General features: G+C 48.8%; 1 protein-coding gene across 3 annotated transcripts in view; it reads right to left on the reverse strand.

The window, feature by feature from the left end:
• The window catches only part of MED18 (mediator complex subunit 18), a 116,318-nt gene extending 96,423 nt beyond the window's left edge, over window positions 1-19,895 (reverse strand). The window contains exon 1 of one of the 3 annotated variants that reach the window (XM_078682600.1): window positions 19,781-19,895. The gene's annotated coding sequence lies outside the window, so the exon portion shown is untranslated. Of the gene's footprint in view, window positions 1-19,453; window positions 19,750-19,780 lie in introns of those variants that run through there. The other 2 variants (XM_078682599.1, XM_078682601.1) reach the window with 2 other exon arrangements.
• Window positions 19,896-21,049: the final 1,154 nt, after the last annotated feature.

Genomic DNA, 21,049 nt, shown 5'->3' on the forward strand with positions numbered 1-21,049 from the left:
TTTGTGGATCCATGCAGATTTCAGAACTTTCCACCACAGAAATGGGAGGAAAATGTGTTTTTTTGGATACATTTTTAGGTTTGCAAGGGATTTTGGTTAACAGGACCTGGTGAGAGCCAGTCATGTCACACCATCCTGGATTCCCCTGGGTGTCTAGTTTTCAAATATATACAGGTTTGCTAGGTTTCCCTAGGTGTCGGCAGAGCTAGGGTACAAAATCTACAGCTAGGCACTTTGCAAATAAGCATTTACAATGCAACGGTCTCGCCTTTGCAAAAGTTAGAGCTATTGGCATTGTAAATGACAAAATTGTCATTTATGTGTTAGTTTTGAAAACAGGTAAATAAATGGCATTGTCATTTATAATGCCAAAAGCTTAATCTCTCGCAAATGCCACACACAAACACAAAGACCCACACCCACACACACAGAGCCCCCCCACACACACAAACACAGCCCCCCCCACACACACAGCCCCCCACACACACACAGAGCCCCCCCCACACACAGAGCCCCCCCCACACACAGAGCCCCCCCACACACAGAACCACACACACACACACAGTGCCCCCCCAACACACACACACACACACACACAGAGCAGTTGCATTAAAAATGCTTGTTGTTAAAATAATTGGTTTGAGCCAGTCCTCCCATCTGTAGAGCGGGGCAGGGGCGTGAAGTGCTTTCTTCTGACACATTCTGCTGGTGGAGATCTTTAAGGCAACCATATGCTATTCTGTGCATGCATTGGCCTTAAGAAAACACTAATGACCCAACGATGGCTGGTTTTATAGGACAATCTTGCAGAATCAATTAATTTTGATGGCAGGCTGTTTAATGTTAAACTCACTTTCCCTTATAGTTGGTGCTTTGACATTTATTCAAACCCGCTTCAGTGTGGGAGCTAATAGACGGACACGAGCCTCTTGGGAGCATCGGTACCACTTGCCTTGTACAGAGTCCTCAAGGCACGGGAGCAACAAAAACAGCAAGCATACACGTTTCCTGAGACATCGATGACGTACACATTTCTCTTTTAGCCCCGTCCTTTTCAGACTGGGCTCCCGGACTTGCTGCTGACTTAAAATGTTTCTTAATTCTTTATAGGGCCACCTGGACCCATAAAGAAGATAAGAAAGCTTTTACCACAAACGTAAGGCAAGGTACCCAGTCTGAAAAGGAGAGAAAAGAGAAAGAAGAACGTCACTAGGACCTCTTCTCCAATGGCTGGTCACTGTTTAGGAGGCCAGCCAATGGAGAAGAGGGGCGCGGCTTAACCCTCGCTAGTGAAGTTCACTGTGAAACATAAAATCTCGCGAGCTCGACTGCGCATGTGCGCAGTACGCCACGCGAGACCTAAAAAGGGTCCGTTTTCACTGTGAAATTGTGGTGTGTCCACGTCGGGTTTTGGGCCATTTCCTGTCGCGGGCACTATGCCTACTCACACAAGTGAGGTACCATTTTCTTCGGGAGACTTACGGTAACACAGAATTGTAGAGCAACTGTTATTACCTATTGACTTTTGATGCATTTCTGCCTTCCAAATAAAAGACAATGTTAAAAAAAGAAGTCATTTTGAACAAGCATTTACAATGCAATAGGTCACGCAGCATAAAAGTTTGAGTTATTGGCATTGTGTATGACAATGCGTTGCATAACATTTTTTGCAAACTTTGAATTGTTGAGCAGTGAGAGTGTGTGCAAGAGTATGCTGTTTTTGAAAGCAGTGTGGTAGAGAGTGCAGGAATTTGGGTGACCTGAGCAATGTGGATGATGCACCTCACGCACGGGGCTGACGCAGTTATTATTCACACAGCTCTGATGGTGCACCTTAGGCACGGGCTCACAGCTGTTATTATTCACACAGCTCTGATGATGCACCTCACGCACGGGGCTTACACAGTTTTTATTTACACAGCTCTGATGCACCTTAGGCACGGGCTCACAGCTGTTATTATTCACACAGCTCTGATGATGCACCTTAGGCACGGGCTCACTGCTGTTATTATTCACACAGCTCTGATGATGCACCTCACGCACGGGGCTGACACAGTTATTATTTACACAGCTCTGATGCACCTTAGGCACGGGCTCACAGCTGTTATTATTCACACAGCTCTGATGATGCACCTTAGGCACGGGCTCACAGCTGTTATTATTCACACAGCTCTGATGATGCACCTCATGCACGGGGCTGACGCAGTTATCATTCACACAGCTCTGATGATGCACCTTAGGCACGGGCTCACAGCTGTTATTATTCACAGAGCTCTGATGATGCACCTCACGCACGGGGCTGACACAGTTATTATTTACACAGCTCTGATGCACCTTAGGCACGGGCTCACAGCTGTTATTATTCACACAGCTCGGATGATGCACCTCCGGCACGGGCTCACAGCTGTTATTATTCACACAGCTCTGATGATGCACCTCACGCACGGGGCTGACGCAGTTATTATTCACACAGCTCTGATGATGCACCTCACGCACGGGGCTGACGCAGTTATTATTTACACAGCTCTGATGCACCTTAGGCACGGGCTCACAGCTGTTATTATTCACACAGCTCTGATGATGCACCTTAGGCACGGGGCTGACGCAGTTATCATTCACACAGCTCTGATGCACCTTAGGCACGGACTCACAGTTGTTATTATTCACACAGCTCTGATGATGCACCTCACGCACGAGGCTGACGCAGTTATCATTCACACAGCTCTGATGCACCTTAGGCACGGGCTCACAGCTGTTACAGTGCTTCCTTCTTTTTACTGTGGGCAACCTGGCTTTAATAAATGCAGCGAAGTTTCTCAATGTAAAGACTTTGCTGCATGCTTACTTCGTTTCACTGTCTCAGAAATGTCCCTTTAAGTGGTTAAAAGGCTACCTAAACAAGAGCAAAGAAAATACACCTAAAAAAAAAATGAAGCCCCCCGAAGCCCGCTTACCACTGGTGCTGTGGTGCGCGTGACGAAAACTACCGTGGGGCAGGACTTCCGTTTCCTGCTGGAAGCTCCGCAGGCAGAGTGGCTGGCCAGGAGAGGAGCAGTCAGGAGAGGAGCAATGGTGACGCGGGGCTCCCATGCCCGAGGGAGAGCCCCGCGGTGGCGGCTGAAGTCCGGAGTTTCGCCGATGAAGTGAGTGGGGCTTAGTTGTGGGGGGGGGGGGGTATGGGGAGGGTGTCTGTGTGCGCTCGTGTGTGTGTGTGCGCGCTCTTGTGTGTGTGCGGCGGGGGGTGGTGGTGTGTGTCTCTGTATGTGTGCGCTCGTGTAAGTGCGCTACTGAGTGTTTGTGTGAGTGTGCGCGCGTCTCTGTGTTGGTGTGGGTGTGACTAGCCTGCCGGAATAGGAGCGCGTGGTTGTGCGCGCCACCCGTTTCAGTCACTTTAAAACGATTCCAGTTACTTTTTGGAATGTCACAGTTCTTACTAGCAATGTTCAATCTTCAAACAGTGTTAAATGCCCCTCAAACCACTTTACTGGGCCTCAGGCACTGTTTCTTCTTTTAGGGGGTAACAAGAGGCTCCAAACACGCCCTCCCTAGCTTGCAGGCAAGACCTAAGGCGGGGACGTGCTGTCCGTGAGGACTGAACACCTCTGTGCGCCTCGTATGCCGATCGGGGGACAAACCTACAGAGTCTCACGCATCCCGCGTGAGACGCGTACTCGGGAGCGTACTTGGGAGATGGTACAATTCGAAGTGAGTGTACGAGTCGTACCAGGCAGGTACGACTCGCAGGGCGGTGCGCTTACAGTGCCCGCGCCGCCTGGCGTACGCTCAGTGACCCAGGGCGCAGGCGAGACAGAGAGGCTGTGCGAGTCGTGATGGGGGGGAGACTCGCACAGCGCACACTTCAGGACTTCAGGGGCACAAAGGGCGGTGCAAGCCGTATGCTTAGCGGCGACTCGCACCGTGGCGGCAAACGCGCTTGTGTGTGTATGTGTGCGCGCAGAGCCAGCCGTCCCGCCATGTACACAAAAGCATACCCTCACACGGTGTTAAACTGCCACATCACAGCACCCTAAAAAGTCATGAATATCGACATTTACTACCGCCAGCAAAGCGCCACTTGATTTTAAGCAGACGCTGCTTTTACAACCCAGCAATACAAAAGTAAGCAAAATCTAATTGTAGCCTGCTTAATGGAGCGCGTGTTCATGTGCATGTGCGCGAGGGAGTCACAAAGCCAGCTCGACATAAGTAAGAACAAAACTGAAAGTAAAGGAAACTGAAAGTTGGAAAGGGAAGAAAAAAAACGATGACGTTCAAAGTTCAGTGTGTCTGTAAGCGCGCATTGCAAGGGAATTGTGGCTTGCTGAATGGAGAGCGCGTTCTCGCGCGCGTGGCCCGTTCCAATCGCTTTCTTGGAGAGGAGATGCGCACGGCCAGGTCCTGTCTCCTGGAAAGCTGAGTCGCTGACAATAGGTATCTGGTGAGACAGCGCTTCGCGCTGTAAACGCCACGAGACCTAAAAACGATTCTTGAATGTATCAGAGCACTTTAAATGAGTGCCAGTGTGTTACAGATAGACACATTCATTTTTATTTTTAATTAGGCACAGGGAGATTAGGGGATTTGTCCACAATCACAGGATGTTGAGCGTCCCTGCCGAGACTCATACCCTTTTCCCTAGGTTGGAGGTAGACCGCCCTAGCCGTCAGGCCACATCCCCTCCTTGCCAGCGAGTTACAACTTGGGTTCCTATGGCACAAAGGGCAATCAAGTAGGACGACCACATGCCCCGTATTTCCAATGACAGTCCCAGTTTTCAGAGGTCACTTTTAAATACATGTCTTGGTTTTGGGAAGAAGGACGAGTGAGCATGCACACCAGCATGCAATTGCTGCACACACTCACACTTCTACAGGCATCGCTCTAGTCTGAATTTATTTAGGTAATTAATCTCTTTGAAAACATAGTAGCTGTACTGAATCAGCCTCTTTCAAGCAGCGCAGCAAAAGGTCACCTGCACCCTAGGTTCATGCCCCCATAGGAGGGGAGGAGAGTACTCGGGCAAGGGAGGCGGTCTTGCGAAACTTAAAAGCAAGAGCCACAGCATGCCAATATTCTGACCTCTGATATTTAGTAAATTAAGAATTCTTGTAAAAGATGAGTTCAAAAGAACAAGGAAGTTAAATGTACAGAACAAGCCAGTGCTGGGCAGCGTTACATTGGATGCACTAGCTTTTCACTTTTCAAAGTAGGAAGCATGCTCTCTACATGAAAATAGTTAGGATATATTCTGGCACATCTGTACATTCAGCAGAGCTTTAATCTGCAAATGCAGATTTTTTTCGGTGTTTTAAAATCAGTGCCACATAATGCGGATGTCGACATATAGATTTCTTCTCCGTGGTATCAACTAAACACATATAACTGAATTAAATCATTGTACACTTTTACCACTACTTCTATGCCTGTTTAGTCCCGATTTGTGCTTGGTGCAATCTGGTAGCCCTATCATTAGATCCAGACTTTGAATTTCATGTGGCAGTGCCTCTGCTCAAGTTTCATCACCTACAGGACATCGACGCCTGCATCCTTGAACCATCCAAGACGTATTCCTTTGGATCAACCCTTCCACTCCCTCACAAAAGCCAAATGGACAATGTAACAAAGGCAGCAGTTAAAAAGCACTGAGACCTGATGGTTCAATAATCAGCTGCAGCAGAGAAGCTTTCCACTTTTATAACAATGCTGCTTCCCTTTTATGTATTGAGTGAAGTCCTCAATTTTTATTTTTTTGTATCTGCTACTTGGACGCGCACAGCCACACTATGTCAAAATTGTATTTATGTGATAATGCAGAATAGGAGGGAGAAAGCAGAGGAAATACCAATGATTCCACATTTGGTAGCTCTTTGTTTCTTGCAACCTGATTAATATAAGTATAGAAGGGTAGGAAAAAAGTAGAAGTAGCTTTATTGGTTCGTTTTTATAGGTGGAAGCAAGTAATGTGCAAAGGTCCCTCATACACGGGTTCATACTTCCAAGATACCTACATAGGACAAAATTGTGTTTATATGTAACATATTTTCTTAAAATCTATTCTGTTGAATGAAGGAATGTGCCTTTCCTCGCTTGAGAATGAGTGAATATGGAGAAAGAGGTAGCAGGTTTATAGCCCACTAACTCCTGTGGTCCTACCTTTCAATTGGAAAAATTGTTTTTAAAACGACCATATTCAAATCTATTCATTTTGAAATTCCAATTTGTAGATTTCTAATACTGGTTTCGGCAAAAAAAGTAATATGATTTTGGGCAAACTGGGAATCTGTAAATTCTAATTCCAAATGTTGATAATACAACAGTGAATAGCAGGGTACGGTTTATTAAAGCTGCACCCCATAGCTCACCTGGAGCGCATTCTCAAACCAACCATCTCACTGGGATCAAACGGTTACGTGTGCTTAACTTTTTGATCTTTTGGAAACTTTTCCCACGGTCTTCTTATATAACACCCTCTCCACGGCTGCCCCTCGACACCTATGTGACACTTTCCTTTTTAGTTTGACCGCAGATGAGTAGCAAAAAATCTCAGATTGCTGCCTTATATTCTCACCCCCTTCAAATATAATTTCCAAAGATACTCTCCTTTCGTATTAGCTCCACCAGAAATGGTTCTTTAGAACAGATAATAGGTCATGCATGTGAACGCCGGCAATTCAATTATTTTTCTAATATTAATGGAATTGTATTTAATTTTATGCAATTAAAATTAACCTTGAATGTCAAACACCAATTTTATCATGTTTCCAGAATCCATTATCATCGTATGCCTAAGCAATTTTAATAGACTGCTGCACCCTATTATCACTCTTTCAGCGCAATTAAAATGGGTCTTAGGAGAATAGTTATTGCCTCAATTAATAGTTTCTCTGCGGTCAGAAGCTAAAAAGAGTAGACTCATGGGTCTTCCTGGCATTCGGACCAGTAAGATAAAAGAACGGACTACAACTATAGCTCGCAAGAGGCCACTTTCAGCCACTCCTAGTTTTTAGGTCTCGCCTGTCGATGCGCATGCGCATCGAGCAAGCGAGACTATAGGGGCTCATCAACTCTTTATCTAACTTGCAAGGAATCGTGGCGATTCCTTGCAGTGCCCGTGACTTTTAAGCTCAATGCGCATGTGCATTGAGCTTAAAAGCGCGTGCACAGCCGCCCGCATTCCTCCGACACCTTTGAAGTGAAGCTTAGCTTCACTTCAAAGGCCCGGCTTCTTCACACCCACATGCCGCTCTGCCCCGCTCCGCCCCCTCCCCTGAGTCATCCTGCCTGCCCCTTCCCGCCGTGTCGCATTTCTCCTCCCCCCTCCCCTCTCTTCCCTCCGTCTTGTTTCTTTTGGCGATGTTCTTGTCTTTCCTTCCTTCCTTCTTCCAATCTCCATTTTATTTTCTTCTTTACTGCCTTTCTTGTTTCCATCTTTCCTTGCATCCTTCATTATTTCATTCTTTGTTGCATTTATTTCCTTCTTTACTGCATTTTCTTTTTTCTGCTTGTTTTTTTTTTTTTTACCAGCGGGCAGTCTCTTGCCCTCGGCTGCTTCTATAAAATTGTCCGAGCTTAAATTAGGGCGCGGTCTGCCGGGACGCTTAGCCCTCTCTTTAAGTTTGTCTTAAAAACATTCCACGCTCTGCCTCTGTCACATACTGCCCCCCCGCCCATGCTGTGCGCTAAAAATCAACATTTCTGCCCTTCTCGCGCTGATAGTCTGCCCCATGCTAAGTGTCCCTCTCAACCCAAGTACTCTGCGCGCCACGCTGTCTCCTGCCCACGCTCTGCCTCTCAGTCACATGCTGCCTTCTCCGTTCCCCCAACACCGTCCATGCTGTGCACCACTCTGTCCGCCCCATGGCACGCTCTGCTCCTTTCACATATTGCCTCTGATCCCCCACCCCCGTCCATACTATGTGCCCCTCTGACCCCACATTCTTGCTGCGTCCCACTCTGCCCACGCTCTGCCTCTGTCACATACTGCCCCCGCCCATGCTGTGCGCTAAAAATATGCATTTCTGTCCCTCTCACGCTGCTACTCTGTCCCATGCTATATGTCGCTGTGTTCCCAAGTACGCTGCGCGCCACGCAAAAGTCAGTCTGGCCGTGGGGAATCCTAGCACTTCATCAGCTCTCCATTGATGTGGCCGCTCCTCTCCCCTGCCCCCCCCCATATCATCACACTTCAAAGGAATGCGCTCCGCTCCCCCGCCTCCCCCACAGCAATGCCGAGAGCTTGTTGTTTATAGTCTCCATTTACCACATGTTTATTGTGGCTTTAGTTTAGGGATTACCATAGTAACACGTGTACCCCACTGGGACTTACAGGGTCTGTTGGCCACTCGCTCATTATGGCTCCGTCTAAAATGGATTCCCAGTCATGGTGTTCTAGACTGTGGCTTGAGGGCACCGTGAGCCTTGAGTTTAATTTTGCTTCATCTTAGATTTCCGTAGATATATGTATGCTGCGCTTTGGGTTTGCCTAGCTCTATCTTTAGCTCTTGCGGACTTTGTAGTGTGTTCATGAGGTTGTGCAGTAGAGCATGTAGTGTGTGTCTATGTCTTACGGACTGCTTCGTAGTCCAGCAGAAGGAACATTTGCTCTCCATGCAATGTGCTTATTGTCTATCTATGACAAATTGTGTGCAGATCTGATCGGGCCGATGTTCACAGCTCTGCCGCTGCAGTGTGTTCAGAGAGAGCACATCCAGTCTTCAGGTCTGTAACTAGTGACTAATTCCAGCCTTGGTCGTAGTAGAGAGTATACAAATGTCAAGATCGACTTGCTAGCTGCAATGATGTCTGCCCTGCCACCATTTACTTCGGACCCTCACTCACCCTCACTCACCCTCACAACCCTCTCACCCTAACTCACTCTCACAACCCTCTCACCCTCACTCACTCTCACCCCCTCACTCACCTCACTCACTCTCACCCCCTCACTCACCCCCTCACCTTCACTCACCCCCTCACTCACCCCCTCACCCCCTCACTCACCCCCCTCACCCCCTCACCCCCTCACTCACCCCCTCACCCCCTCACTCACCCCCTCACCCTCACTCACCCTCTCACCCACCCTCTCACCCACCCTCTCACCCACCCCCTCACACGCCCTCACCCCCTCACACCGCCACACCCCCACTCAGAATGCACACCCCCTCACCCTCACACGCCCTCACCCACTCACACCGCCACACTCCCTTAGAATGCACACCCCCTCACCCACCCCCTCACTCCCCCTCACCCCCCTCACCCTCTCCCTCACACCGCCACACCCCCTCAGAACCCTCACTCTCACTCACCCTCACTCACTCACCCCTCACCCTCACTCACTCACCCTCACTCACCCTCACTCACCCTCACAACCCTCTCACCCTCACTCACTCTCACAACCCTCACACCCTCACTCACTCTCACACCCTCACTCACCTGACTCACTCTCACCCCCTCACTCACCCCCTCACCCTCACTCACCCCCTCACTCACCCCCTCCCTCACCCCCTCCCTCACCCCCTCACTCACCCTCACCCACCCTCTCACCCACCCTCTCACCCACCCTCTCACCCACCCTCTCACCCACCCTCTCACACACCCACCCTCTCACCCTTACACACACCCTCACACGCCCTCACCCCGCCACACACCCTCAGAATGCACACCCCCTCACACGCCCTCACCCCCTCACACCGCCACACACCCTCAGAATGCACACCCCTCACCCTCACACACCCCCTCACTCCCCCTCACCCTCACACTCCTCACCCTCTCCCTCACACCGCTACACCCCCTCACACCCCCTCACTCTCACACCCCCTCACTCACACCCCCTCACTCTCACTCCCCCTCACTCTCACTCCCCCTCACTCTCACTCCCCCTCACCCTCACTCCCCCTCACCCCCCCTCACCCACACACCCCCTCACCCTCACACCCCCTCACCCTCACACACCCTCACCCTCCCACCCCCTCACCCACACACCCCCTCACCCACACACCTCCTCACCCACACACCCCCTCACCCACACACCCCCTCACCCTCACACCCCCTCACCCACACACACCCTCACTCACACCCCCTCACCCTCACACCCCCTCACCCTCACACCCTCACACCCCCTCACCCTCACACCCCCACACCCCCTCAGACCCCCTCACCCTCACACCCCCTCACCCTCACACCCCCTCACACACCCTCACACCCCCTCACACACCCTCACACCCCCTCACACACCCTCACACACCCTCACACACCCTCACCCTCCCTCACCCCTGCACGCCTCTCACCCCTGCACGCCTCACACTGCTGCACGCCTCACACTGCTGCACGCCTCACACTGCTGCATGCCTCACACTGCTGCACGCCTCACACTGCTGCACCCCGCACACTGCTGCACGCCGCACAACACCACCATATCACTCTGGGACGGCGCCACATCACTCTGGGACGGCACATCCACCGCCACCACCACATCCACCGCCACATCCACCACATCCACCACCACTACATCCACCACCCCATCCACCACCACCACCACCACCGCATCCACCACCACCACCACATCCACCATCAACACATCCACCGCATCCACCACCACATCCACCATCACCACCACATCCACCACCACATCCACCACCACATCCACATCCACCATGACATCCACCGCCACATTCACCACCGCATCCACCACCGCATCCACCACCACATCCACCACCACATCAACCACACCCACCACCACCACATCCACCACCACATCCACCACCACATCCACCGCATCCACCACCACCACATCCACCACATCCACCACCACATCCACCACCAACACATCCACCACATCCACCACCACATCCCACCACATCCACCGCATCCACCACATCCACCACCACATCCACCACCACATCCACCACCACATCCACCACCACCACATCCACCACCACCACATCCACCGAATCCACCACCACATCCACCACCACATCCACCATCACCTCCACATCCACCGCCACATCCACCGCCACATCCACCACCACATCCACCACCACCACATCCATCACATGCACCACTACCGCATCCACCACACCCACCACCACCACATCCACCACACCCACCACCACCACATCCACCACCACCACATCCACCACATGCACCACCACCGCATCCACCACCACATTATTTACAAAATTAAAAGCCATTGTTATTTGTAATATCAATACATCTAAGTCACGTAAATACAACACACATTGCATTACAAATGCTATAGGTGTCACATTTGCGAAAGTTAAAACTATTGACATTGTAACTGACAAAGCTATTAATTTTACTATTTTCAAAACCAACACATAAATAAAAAAAGTGTCATTTACAATACCAATCACTCAAACTTTCCTAATGCGAGACCTATTGCATTTCCAATGCTTGTTTAACCCATGGGCACTTTGCATTCCGACCCTTATAGTTATACTTCCTCCATGACACCGTCCAGCATGACGAGACCCAATAATACTCTTCTAAATGGGTAACATCACAAAAGCTAAAAGGTGGGCACAAAGATAACATAGTTTGGAAACACTAGGGGTATTAGACTGCAATGGATGGAGGAGTAAAAAAAAACAACAACAACAAAAAAAAACCACAGATCAGGGACCAGTTTTCCCAAACCTTCAACTCTACAACTGGCCTTAATAGTTGCACAAGCTACTATTTGCAACAAGTGTAAAGTGTGCCACATGTATCGGTGCAATACGATTTACTGAACATGTCCACTGCTCAAAGTAATTTCATATTTCCCAATACTAATTCCCCACTAATCCTGTTTGGGTTCCAGAGTAGTGTACTGCCCCCTGAAAGGCAATTCAACACCACATCAGGGGTAGCAAGCGCTAGATAAATGTAAACCCGTTACCTCTTCTATCAGTCCACTATCCTTTTTCAATCCACATACCAAACTCACATGTCCACCCCTCAAATTAATTTCATATCTCCCTATACTAATTCACCACTAATCCTTTTTGGGTTCCAGAGTAGCGTACTACTCGCCGAAAAAAACGCTTCAACGCCTTGTCAGGGTTAGTAAGCACTATATAAATGCAATTACAATTTGTAACACTACAGTCAATACTGTTTATTATGCCAACAGTACCGCAAGCTGGGATTTTGAGTCTATATTTTACATAATGTTTAACGGGGAACCAGTGCTTTAAATGGGCCGGTACTCACCGGTACTTAGTACCGACACGTCTTAGATTTATCGCTCTGAGTACAGGCACTTCTCTACTGCCCTGGAGAATACCGGTACTCGTGAAAGATAGGCTCATTGGCAGTGCTGGTGAGCAGAAGTAGTTTGCGTCTCTAGCAGCCAAGGCACCACTTCTGCAGCACCAATCTGAGCCCCAGCTGAGCTATTCAGCAGGGCTCATTTGAATAATGTCCGGGTGCTCACCATCACGCTGTGCTTGACAGAGCAGGGTCCATTCAGGCCCTGTGCTGTCAATCACATTCACACTATACAGTGCGTTTGTGCAAGCACAGGAATCATGTCATTCCCCTGGCAATGGCAATCAGGCTACGGCCAGTCCGGCCCTGGTGGCAATTAAAAAAGCCATGGTAGGTGAAGAGAAAAGATGGCTTTTATCATACACAAGTCTTTTGCGGGTCTGCTATGTTGGTGTGTATGCCTGTTTTTGTAAGAAAAAAGTGAAAGAAAGAGAATCAAGACACTCTCAGGAGGTATTTTATAGAAAATGTTTGGTACTTTGTTTGTACATGTCTGCTCTGCGTCAAAGATTCATATATAACATAAGGGAGGGTTGGTTGATGAGTGGGTGGGTGAGTGGATGGATGAGTGAACAAGGGTGGATGTATAGATGGCTGGATGGATGAGTGAAAGCATGCATGGGTGGATGATTGGATAAAAGAGCGGATGATGGGTGGATAAGTGAAACTTTGGATGATGAATGAAAGGCAGGGAGGATGGATGAAAGGGTGGTTGAGTGAAAGGATGTATAGAATAAAGTAGTGAAAGGGTTGATGTATGGATGAGCGAAAGGATTGATGGATGAGGGAAAGAGTGGATAAAGAGATGGATGAGGGAAAAGATGAATGGATAGGTTTGGAGATGCATGGATGGGTTTGGATATGAAGGGTGGATAGACGGAATGGTGAAAAATTGAACGATTGATTAAAGACTGAATAGACAATAGAATGTAAAGGTTAAACGCTGCTTTCTGGGCGCCATTGGCACGCCGAGGGAGAGTGTAGCCACGCCCACATTTGTTGGCCACGCCCCCCGCCATCGCATCGCATAAAGCGCGCTGAAAACGAGCGGCGCTTCACTATTGTGCTACTCCTGAGGCGGAATGCCGGGAGTTTTGTTCTGAGCTTCATTTTAACACTTTGTGTATTGCTGTATTTTAAAAAAACTGTAATTTGCACTTGCTCTACTTGCACTCACCCTGACTCCGCAGTGCAGCTGACAACTAGCTGACACTGCCTGTCCCCCACAACGCTGCTTTCTGGGCGCCATTGGCACGCCGAGGGAGAGTGTAGCCACGCCCACATTTGTTGGCCACGCCCCCCGCCATCGCATCGCATAAAGCGCGCTGAAAACGAGCGGCGCTTCACTATTGTGCTACTCCTGAGGCGGAAAGCCGGGAGTTTTGTTCTGAGCTTCATTTTAACACTTTGTGTATTGCTGTATTTTAAAAAAACTGTAATTTGCACTTGCTCTACTTGCACTCACCCTGACTCCGCAGTGCAGCTGACAACTAGCTGACACTGCCTGTCCCCCACAACGCTGCTTTCTGGGCGCCATTGGCACGCCGAGGGAGAGTGTAGCCACGCCCACATTTGTTGGCCACGCCCCCCGCCATCGCATCGCATAAAGCGCGCTGAAAACGAGCGGCGCTTCACTATTGTGCTACTCCTGAGGCGGAAAGCCGGGAGTTTTGTTCTGAGCTTCATTTTAACACTTTGTGTATTGCTGTATTTAAAAAAACTGTAATTTGCACTTGCTCTACTTGCACTCACCCTGACTCCGCAGTGCAGCTGACAACTAGCTGACACTGCCTGTCCCCCACAACGCTGCTTTCTGGGCGCCATTGGCACGCCGAGGGAGAGTGTAGCCACGCCCACATTTGTTGACAACGCCCCCTCCAACGTCATCAGTCGCCACTATAAGCCATGTGTCATCATCGGAAGCGCAGCGGGCGCGCCGGTTGCGCGCCGAAGGCGCGCTAAAGGCAAGCTCGTCTGCGCTCGTCCGCGTCGAGACCGCGACCAGCGCCTCCTCCCATGGCCTAATCGATTCGCAGTCCTCACGCTACACCCGAGACACACTGCTAGAATTACAAGGTTCTGCACCGGAAGGTAAGCTCTCCTTTGAGGACACTGCGTTTCCCCTAACGGACTTCTCCCATAGGGGCCTGATTTCAGGAGGCCTATTGAACGTCCGATCACTACCTAAGCACGCGACGGAGATTAGCCTCCTTATAGAATCACACTACCTTGACGTCCTGTTTCTAACCGAGACTTGGACGCAGGCCGATTGTAATATTGATCTTGCATCCGCCTGTCCACTCAACTTCAATATCCTGCACCTCCCTAGACCTAAAGGCCGTGGGGGCGGAGTTGGTATTATATTCCGTGCCTCCTGGACTGTTGGCACTATAGACATAGACCCAGTGCCTGGGGTCGAGCTCCTTGGTTTGACCATAAACTCCCACTTGGGAGATATTTTCACGGCCATAATTTGCTATCGGCCCCCAGGAGCTTTCTCCCTTTCGCAACAACAAGCACTACTTACAATTTTTACAAACATGGCAACCTCCCATAACAAATTAATTATTGTGGGAGATTTTAATCTCTGGCTTAATGGCAACCTTGACACAGCACTAAATAACCTTTTGGTTTCCTGTGATAGTGTGGGGCTCCACCAACTAATCCAGCAACCAACCCACTCTGCTGGCAATCGACTAGACCTCATTTTCTCGAGTGCAGGCCTAACACAAGTGGGCAACATTTTGCCTATGAGCTGGACTGATCACTCACTCATTAAAATATACATCACCAGTACCACCGTTAACAAGCTTAAAAACTGTCGTCCAGCTGAATTTACATACCGGAACTGGAAAGCTCTAGGAAAGCCCGGCTCTGCCACCCCAGTTTTCAATATAGATGACAGTGTCTCCCCCACTAGCTCGGTGGAAAACAACTTCAGAACCTTCAGTAGCAGGATAACTTCTATCACGGACTCCATCATCCCTTTAAAACGCGGCATTCTTAAAGGGCGAGGATCCGCTCCCTGGTTTACTGATTCTCTGAAAACCCTCAAGTCAGCCTGTAAGCAGGCCGAGAGGAAGTGGAGACATGGCTACTGTGACATTAATAAAACCCTTTGGAAAAACAAACTTATTGAATATAAAGCGGCCATTAGAGTGAGCAAATCGACCTACTATTGCTCCTCAATTGTCAATGCAGCTAACAACTCAAAAAACATTTTTCAGATCTTAGAGAATCTCATACATCCAGACTGTACGAAGAAAACTTTTCCCCCATCCCAGACGCTCTGTGATAATCTCGCAGAGTTCCTTCTGGATAAAATCACGAGAATCATTAACAACCTGGGATTTTCTCAATCCCAATACCCACCTACCTCTCATGCAACCTGCCCCACAAATTACACCGCCAGGCCAGTCGGTCTGCCCAGGGAAAGTCTCCTGGCTCTCCCCCAGATTCCCGAAGTAGATTTTGAAAGACTGGCACTGAGCATTTCCTCTGGGTCCCCCCTTGACCCACTGCCCCCAAAAATCTGGAAGGCTTACGGGCACGAGCTATTCCACACGCTGCGGAGGATTTGTAACCAATCTCTCCGCAGTGGAGTGGTTCCAAACCCCTGGAAGCAAGCGTTGATCACCCCGCTTCTGAAAAAACCATCCCTGAATCCAGAATGCCTCTCCAATTTTCGCCCCATATCGCTTCTGCCCTTTCCAGCGAAAGTGGTGGAGCGATGGGTCAGCACCTGCCTGTCATCTCACCTCGAGCAGAATCACGTTCTGGACGATTTCCAATTTGGATTTCGTCCAGGCCATGGCACCGAAACAGCTGTACTTACGGCCATGGAAGAACTTCGAGTGCGTGCAGACAGGGGCCAGGCGGTGGCCTTGATCCTGTTGGACCTGTCTGCCGCATTCGACACCGTCAACCACGTGATCCTGCTAGAGAGGCTGAGAGCGGCTGGGGTTGATGGCTCAGCCCTGATTTGGTTCCACTCTTTTCTCAGCGACAGGAAACAGGCTGTTTCCCTTCCCCCTTATCAATCTGCCTTCTCCCCAGTCCCTCACGGTGTACCCCAGGGTTCTTCTATCAGCCCGATTCTCTTTAATGTTTATTTACTACCACTGGTCTCTCTCATTAAATCACACAACATAACCACAGTAAACTACGCAGACGACACCCAGCTTATTTTTTCCTGGGAGGGTGAAGACTCTATTACTTTAGAAGCATTCCACGACTGCCTGAGAGATACTGCTGGCTGGTTACACCATAATTCCCTCCAATTTAATTCCTCTAAAACGGAGGTTCTGTTCTGCCCAGCCAGCCGCATACCTCGCCCTCTGCCTGCTGGTTTCTGGCTTCCAGAAAACTCGGACAATCCGTCACCTGTGGCCAGTGTTCGGAATCTGGGCGTCATGCTTAATAACAAGCTGAGCATGGAAACACAGGTTTCGAGAACAGTTGCCACCTGCTCTGCCCTTATGCGATCACTACGCAAAATCCTGCCACTACTTCCACTATCCGCTAGAGCGCAGATAGTCAGGTGTACCATTCTTAGTCGCATTGACTATTGCAATGCTCTCCTGCTTGACTCTCCCTTGGTACTACTGGACCGACTCCATCGTGTCCAATCAGCAGCAGCCAAACTGGCCCTTGGATGGACCAGAAGATCCTCAACCAAGGCTGCTCTAGCCGAGCTGCACTGGCTTCCCTTGAAGCAACGTATTGCCTTCAAGTCTCTTTGCTTGGTCTTTAAGGCATTACATGGGCTAGGACCTATCCCTTTACAACGGATGTTTACCTGGTATACACCAACCAGAGCTCTTCGATCCGCCACCGCTCGACTTGTAACAGTACCCAGATTCAAGAGAGCCAGGATCGGGGGAAGATCATTCCGAGTGGCGGCTGCAAAGCTCTGGAACAGTCTGCCCGCCGACATCCACCATACTTCACAGCTCCTGCCTTTTCGAAAACTAATAAAGACTTGGCTTTTTCCCTAGAGTCCCTCCGTCACTACTAAACAATCTTCTACTATTTCTATCTTAGGAGTAGCCACCCTAGCGCCAGGATGCCTGCCAGGCGACAGCTGCGCTCTATAAATGTTTTAAATAAATAAATAAATAAATAAATGGTGGACATCAGCAAGTAAAGGTTAGCATGGAAGAATGTATGGATAGATTGACGGAAGAGACTTGAAATATCTTCTGGAGAGTGTCAGGATGAGTTGCTTCATTTGCTTGGTGCCATAAGAGCTTTGGCACAATACAATATACTTTTGAGCACACGAGTAGGAAGAAACTGGAAATACCCCCACGTTGCACCAAACAGCAATTAACAGTATGACATTAAGAAGGTGCAACTATTACAAAAAAAAGGAAATGTTAACATATTTCTCTTTCATTTTGTGTTATGAGTTAACCTACTTTGTTTATATAAACACATTTCTCATGTGTTTTGGTATGTGCTGCAACGAATATAGAAGTTGTTAAGTATCATCATGTCTTGACCTTAGCCCCGCCCCCTCACTACACCTCTATCTCATTTTAAGGAGTACCTGCACTTATTTTTTCCCCACTGAAAGCACTGCGGTAACTACGGTCTACATAACGCATCATGAAGCTGGCTAAAAGACATTAAAGTGTCGATTTTAAAAAAAGTGTCTTCCGTGGGATTGCAAGATGCGCGTTCCCTGTTATGACGAGCTCGAGGGTACAGCTCGTGCATGGTTTTGAGCTCGAGGGTAAACCGTGGGGTAGAATGTGCTTGCGTCGTGGGAGGAACGTTGGGGCGGGTCTCCAGGGAAGGGCAGCTGTAGGGAGTCCGTCCTACGAGTGTGAGGGGTTACGAGGCTTGAATACATACACCCGTGGAAACTGATCTGTGCTCAGTGGTGATTTTACACAAGATAACCCACAACCCTTGAGCTTCTGAACCCAACTCTCACTGCCCTCACACACCAAAAGCTGCCCCTTATCTTAAGAATTGCTGGATTCCTCCACTTGGAGCGCTGAGGTTGTCGACATTACCAGACTGCCCCGGGGTCACACAAGACTGATCTGGATTTCCACGGACCTGCTCATGGTGGTGTGCGCGCGCCAGCCTACCACACAGCGTGCTGAGGAATACCACATGCCTGCACCATGACTGTGGTAGGGAATATCGAAGCCTTGCAGGACAATGTTTCATACCACCGTCTCTGTCTACAAGCAGGCATCAGGCCGAACAGGGCTCTTTCATTTTGGCCAGGGGCACTCTTATAAGATGCATCGGAGTGTCGGATGACCTTAACTATTCACCCTGGTACGGGAAACACTTGAGGCACTGTATTGGTGGACCACAGACTCTCATGGACCTCCTCACTTTTCCTACCCGCCATTTTGCTGCTGCTCTCGGCCATTTTTCTCTTGTCCCCGGCATGTCTTCTTGCCCATTCCTTCGTCTTTTACCCTTTTCCCTCGTTTCCCCCTTGATGTTCCTCAAATGTTTCCTCCCTTTTATGCATTGCCTTCTCTCCCTACCCTTGATTCCCTCCCACCCTTCCTTGGTGTTGTGACTTCGTCCCCCCTAAAACCCTACTTAAGGGAACTCTGCCTGAGGATCTCTACTATGTGTGCTTATTTTTGTTTATAGGGATAACTCTTATCACTAGTATTTGCAGTAGATCTTTGTACCATCTACCGTTCCTATGTGACCCTTGAGTATATCCAGTCATATCCCTTCCCTATGTATATAGAGATAACTCTAATCACTAGTATATGCAGTAGACCGTTGTGCTCTCTTCCATTTCTATGTGACTCTTAGAGTATATCCATGTGTATCCCCTCCCTATGTATATAGAGAGAACTCTAATCACTAGTATATGCAGTAGACCGCTGTGCTCTCTTCCATTTCTATGTGACTCCTAGAGTATATACATGTCTATCCCTTCCCTATGTATAAAGAGTAATCACTAGGATATGCAGTAGACCGTTATACCATCTTAGAGTATATCAACGTGTATCGCCTCCTGGTGTGACTTTACATCTTGTACATTTGTAATTTTTTTCCGTGTGTATCCTTTTTGTAACGCATGTAATCCTAAATCCTTATGTTTCTCAACTGGTGCTTATGTAAAGCGCTCTGACACCTTCGGGTAAAGTTCGCGCTAAAGAAAATCTCATAAATAAATAAATAAATAACCCATACATACCGCAACCGAGCTCCCCCCAGAAAAAAATCTCATCACTACAGACACTATGGATGAGGTGTGGGCAGTTCCTGAACACACCCTTACCTCGCGATTCGGTTACTTAAAAATACAATCTCTGCTCTTCCGCTTTCTACACCGGCCAACTTCAATGTATGAAGGACTCACTTCCCGACATTGAGAAGCGCAGGCACGGGAACGAATCAGAAAGCCAGTTCCCAATGATTTAGCAGGAAAAGGGGCGTTCACGCGAAGTCTTAATGACTGTACCGTCTATAAATTGTACGATTAGTAGGAATGACCCGCCCCGGAAAAGACAACTCGACTCACCAAAAGAAATCACCTCCGTTTATGACCCGGAACTAAACGTCCAGCTACTGTGGACCGCCACACCAGGCAACGTGCAGTTTTTGCAGACGTCGATCTCTGCCGCACCGGAAGTGACCGGTTTCCGAGAGGAAATGAGTCAGAGAGTAAACCAAGAGATCGTGCGCGACTCCAGTCCAGACTTGGGCCGAGGACAGCGGTCACTCTTTAGTCAGTATAGTGAAGCGTTTCTTGCGGAAGAGAATCTACAAACTAGTTAATAAATCGCATAGTGCCTGCTGCCAAACGACTCCTTATCAATAGACATCCACGAATCAGGCTTCTTTTATTTTACAAAGCAATGCATTGTATTGTTGGAGTTGTCGTTTTTTTACTCACTTTAATTGAAGCATTGGTGAAACACTCTGATGCTAGCAATGATATGAATAAAGAAAGCCCGGTGGTGGAAATAGGGTTCTAGGAACATGTAGCAATATCATTGTCCTGGTGTCAGTGCCTGTTTAAGGCATCCTGTACTGCGTTGCACAACTTCTCAGCAAAGGCTTGGATAAGTTTGATTCCGTCATCCCAACTCTAAAAGAGCTACATTTTCTAGCAGTGGTGGCTCTCCACAATTGAAACAGGTGCAGCACCGAGGCTAAGATTGCACAGCTCCTGATGCATGCGTGCATTCAAAACCTTTTCAGAAAAGTTGGCACCTGTGGACCTCTTAGAGCATAGTTACTTTGGCTGTGGCTGGGCTGCCACAGATAACAAAGACCTTCTAGTACTTCTCATTATGTAAAACCAAAGACTCAAAACAAACAGCAAGTCTCTTAGAGATAGCACCAGGACTTTCAGGCTGCTAAGTGAATGTTATCAGAACTACCATTATGTACCTATTTTGTGAGAAAGCAAAGCTTGCGCTGTTGCTGCCTGATGTGTGTGTGTCCTGTGACGGGATAGGGCAGCAGCGCCAGCTTATCTTTAGTTGTATGGAGGAGGGAAGCTTGCACAGTTCATGCCCAAGATGTACCAGTTGTATGACAAAGGTGGGATGCCTCTGCTATTGCCCTGTCTTATGAAAAAAGAATTGGCATAGGCAATAGATCTTGGCTTCAAGACCTATTGGCTTTGTGAATATATTTTGCCATGCTGTACAGTATCCTGATGCTGTGCAGCATGGCTAAAGAAGAAAAATTACGCTGTTGGCCATGCCATTTTCCTTGCTTGCAAGGCTGATGGCAACCTGGTTACACTACTTGTCTCTGGAGTGGAAAAGGATTTTTGGAG

The sequence above is a fragment of the Lissotriton helveticus genome, chromosome 3_1 (assembly GCF_964261635.1).
Source record: "Lissotriton helveticus chromosome 3_1, aLisHel1.1, whole genome shotgun sequence".
NCBI lineage: Eukaryota > Metazoa > Chordata > Amphibia > Caudata > Salamandridae > Lissotriton > Lissotriton helveticus.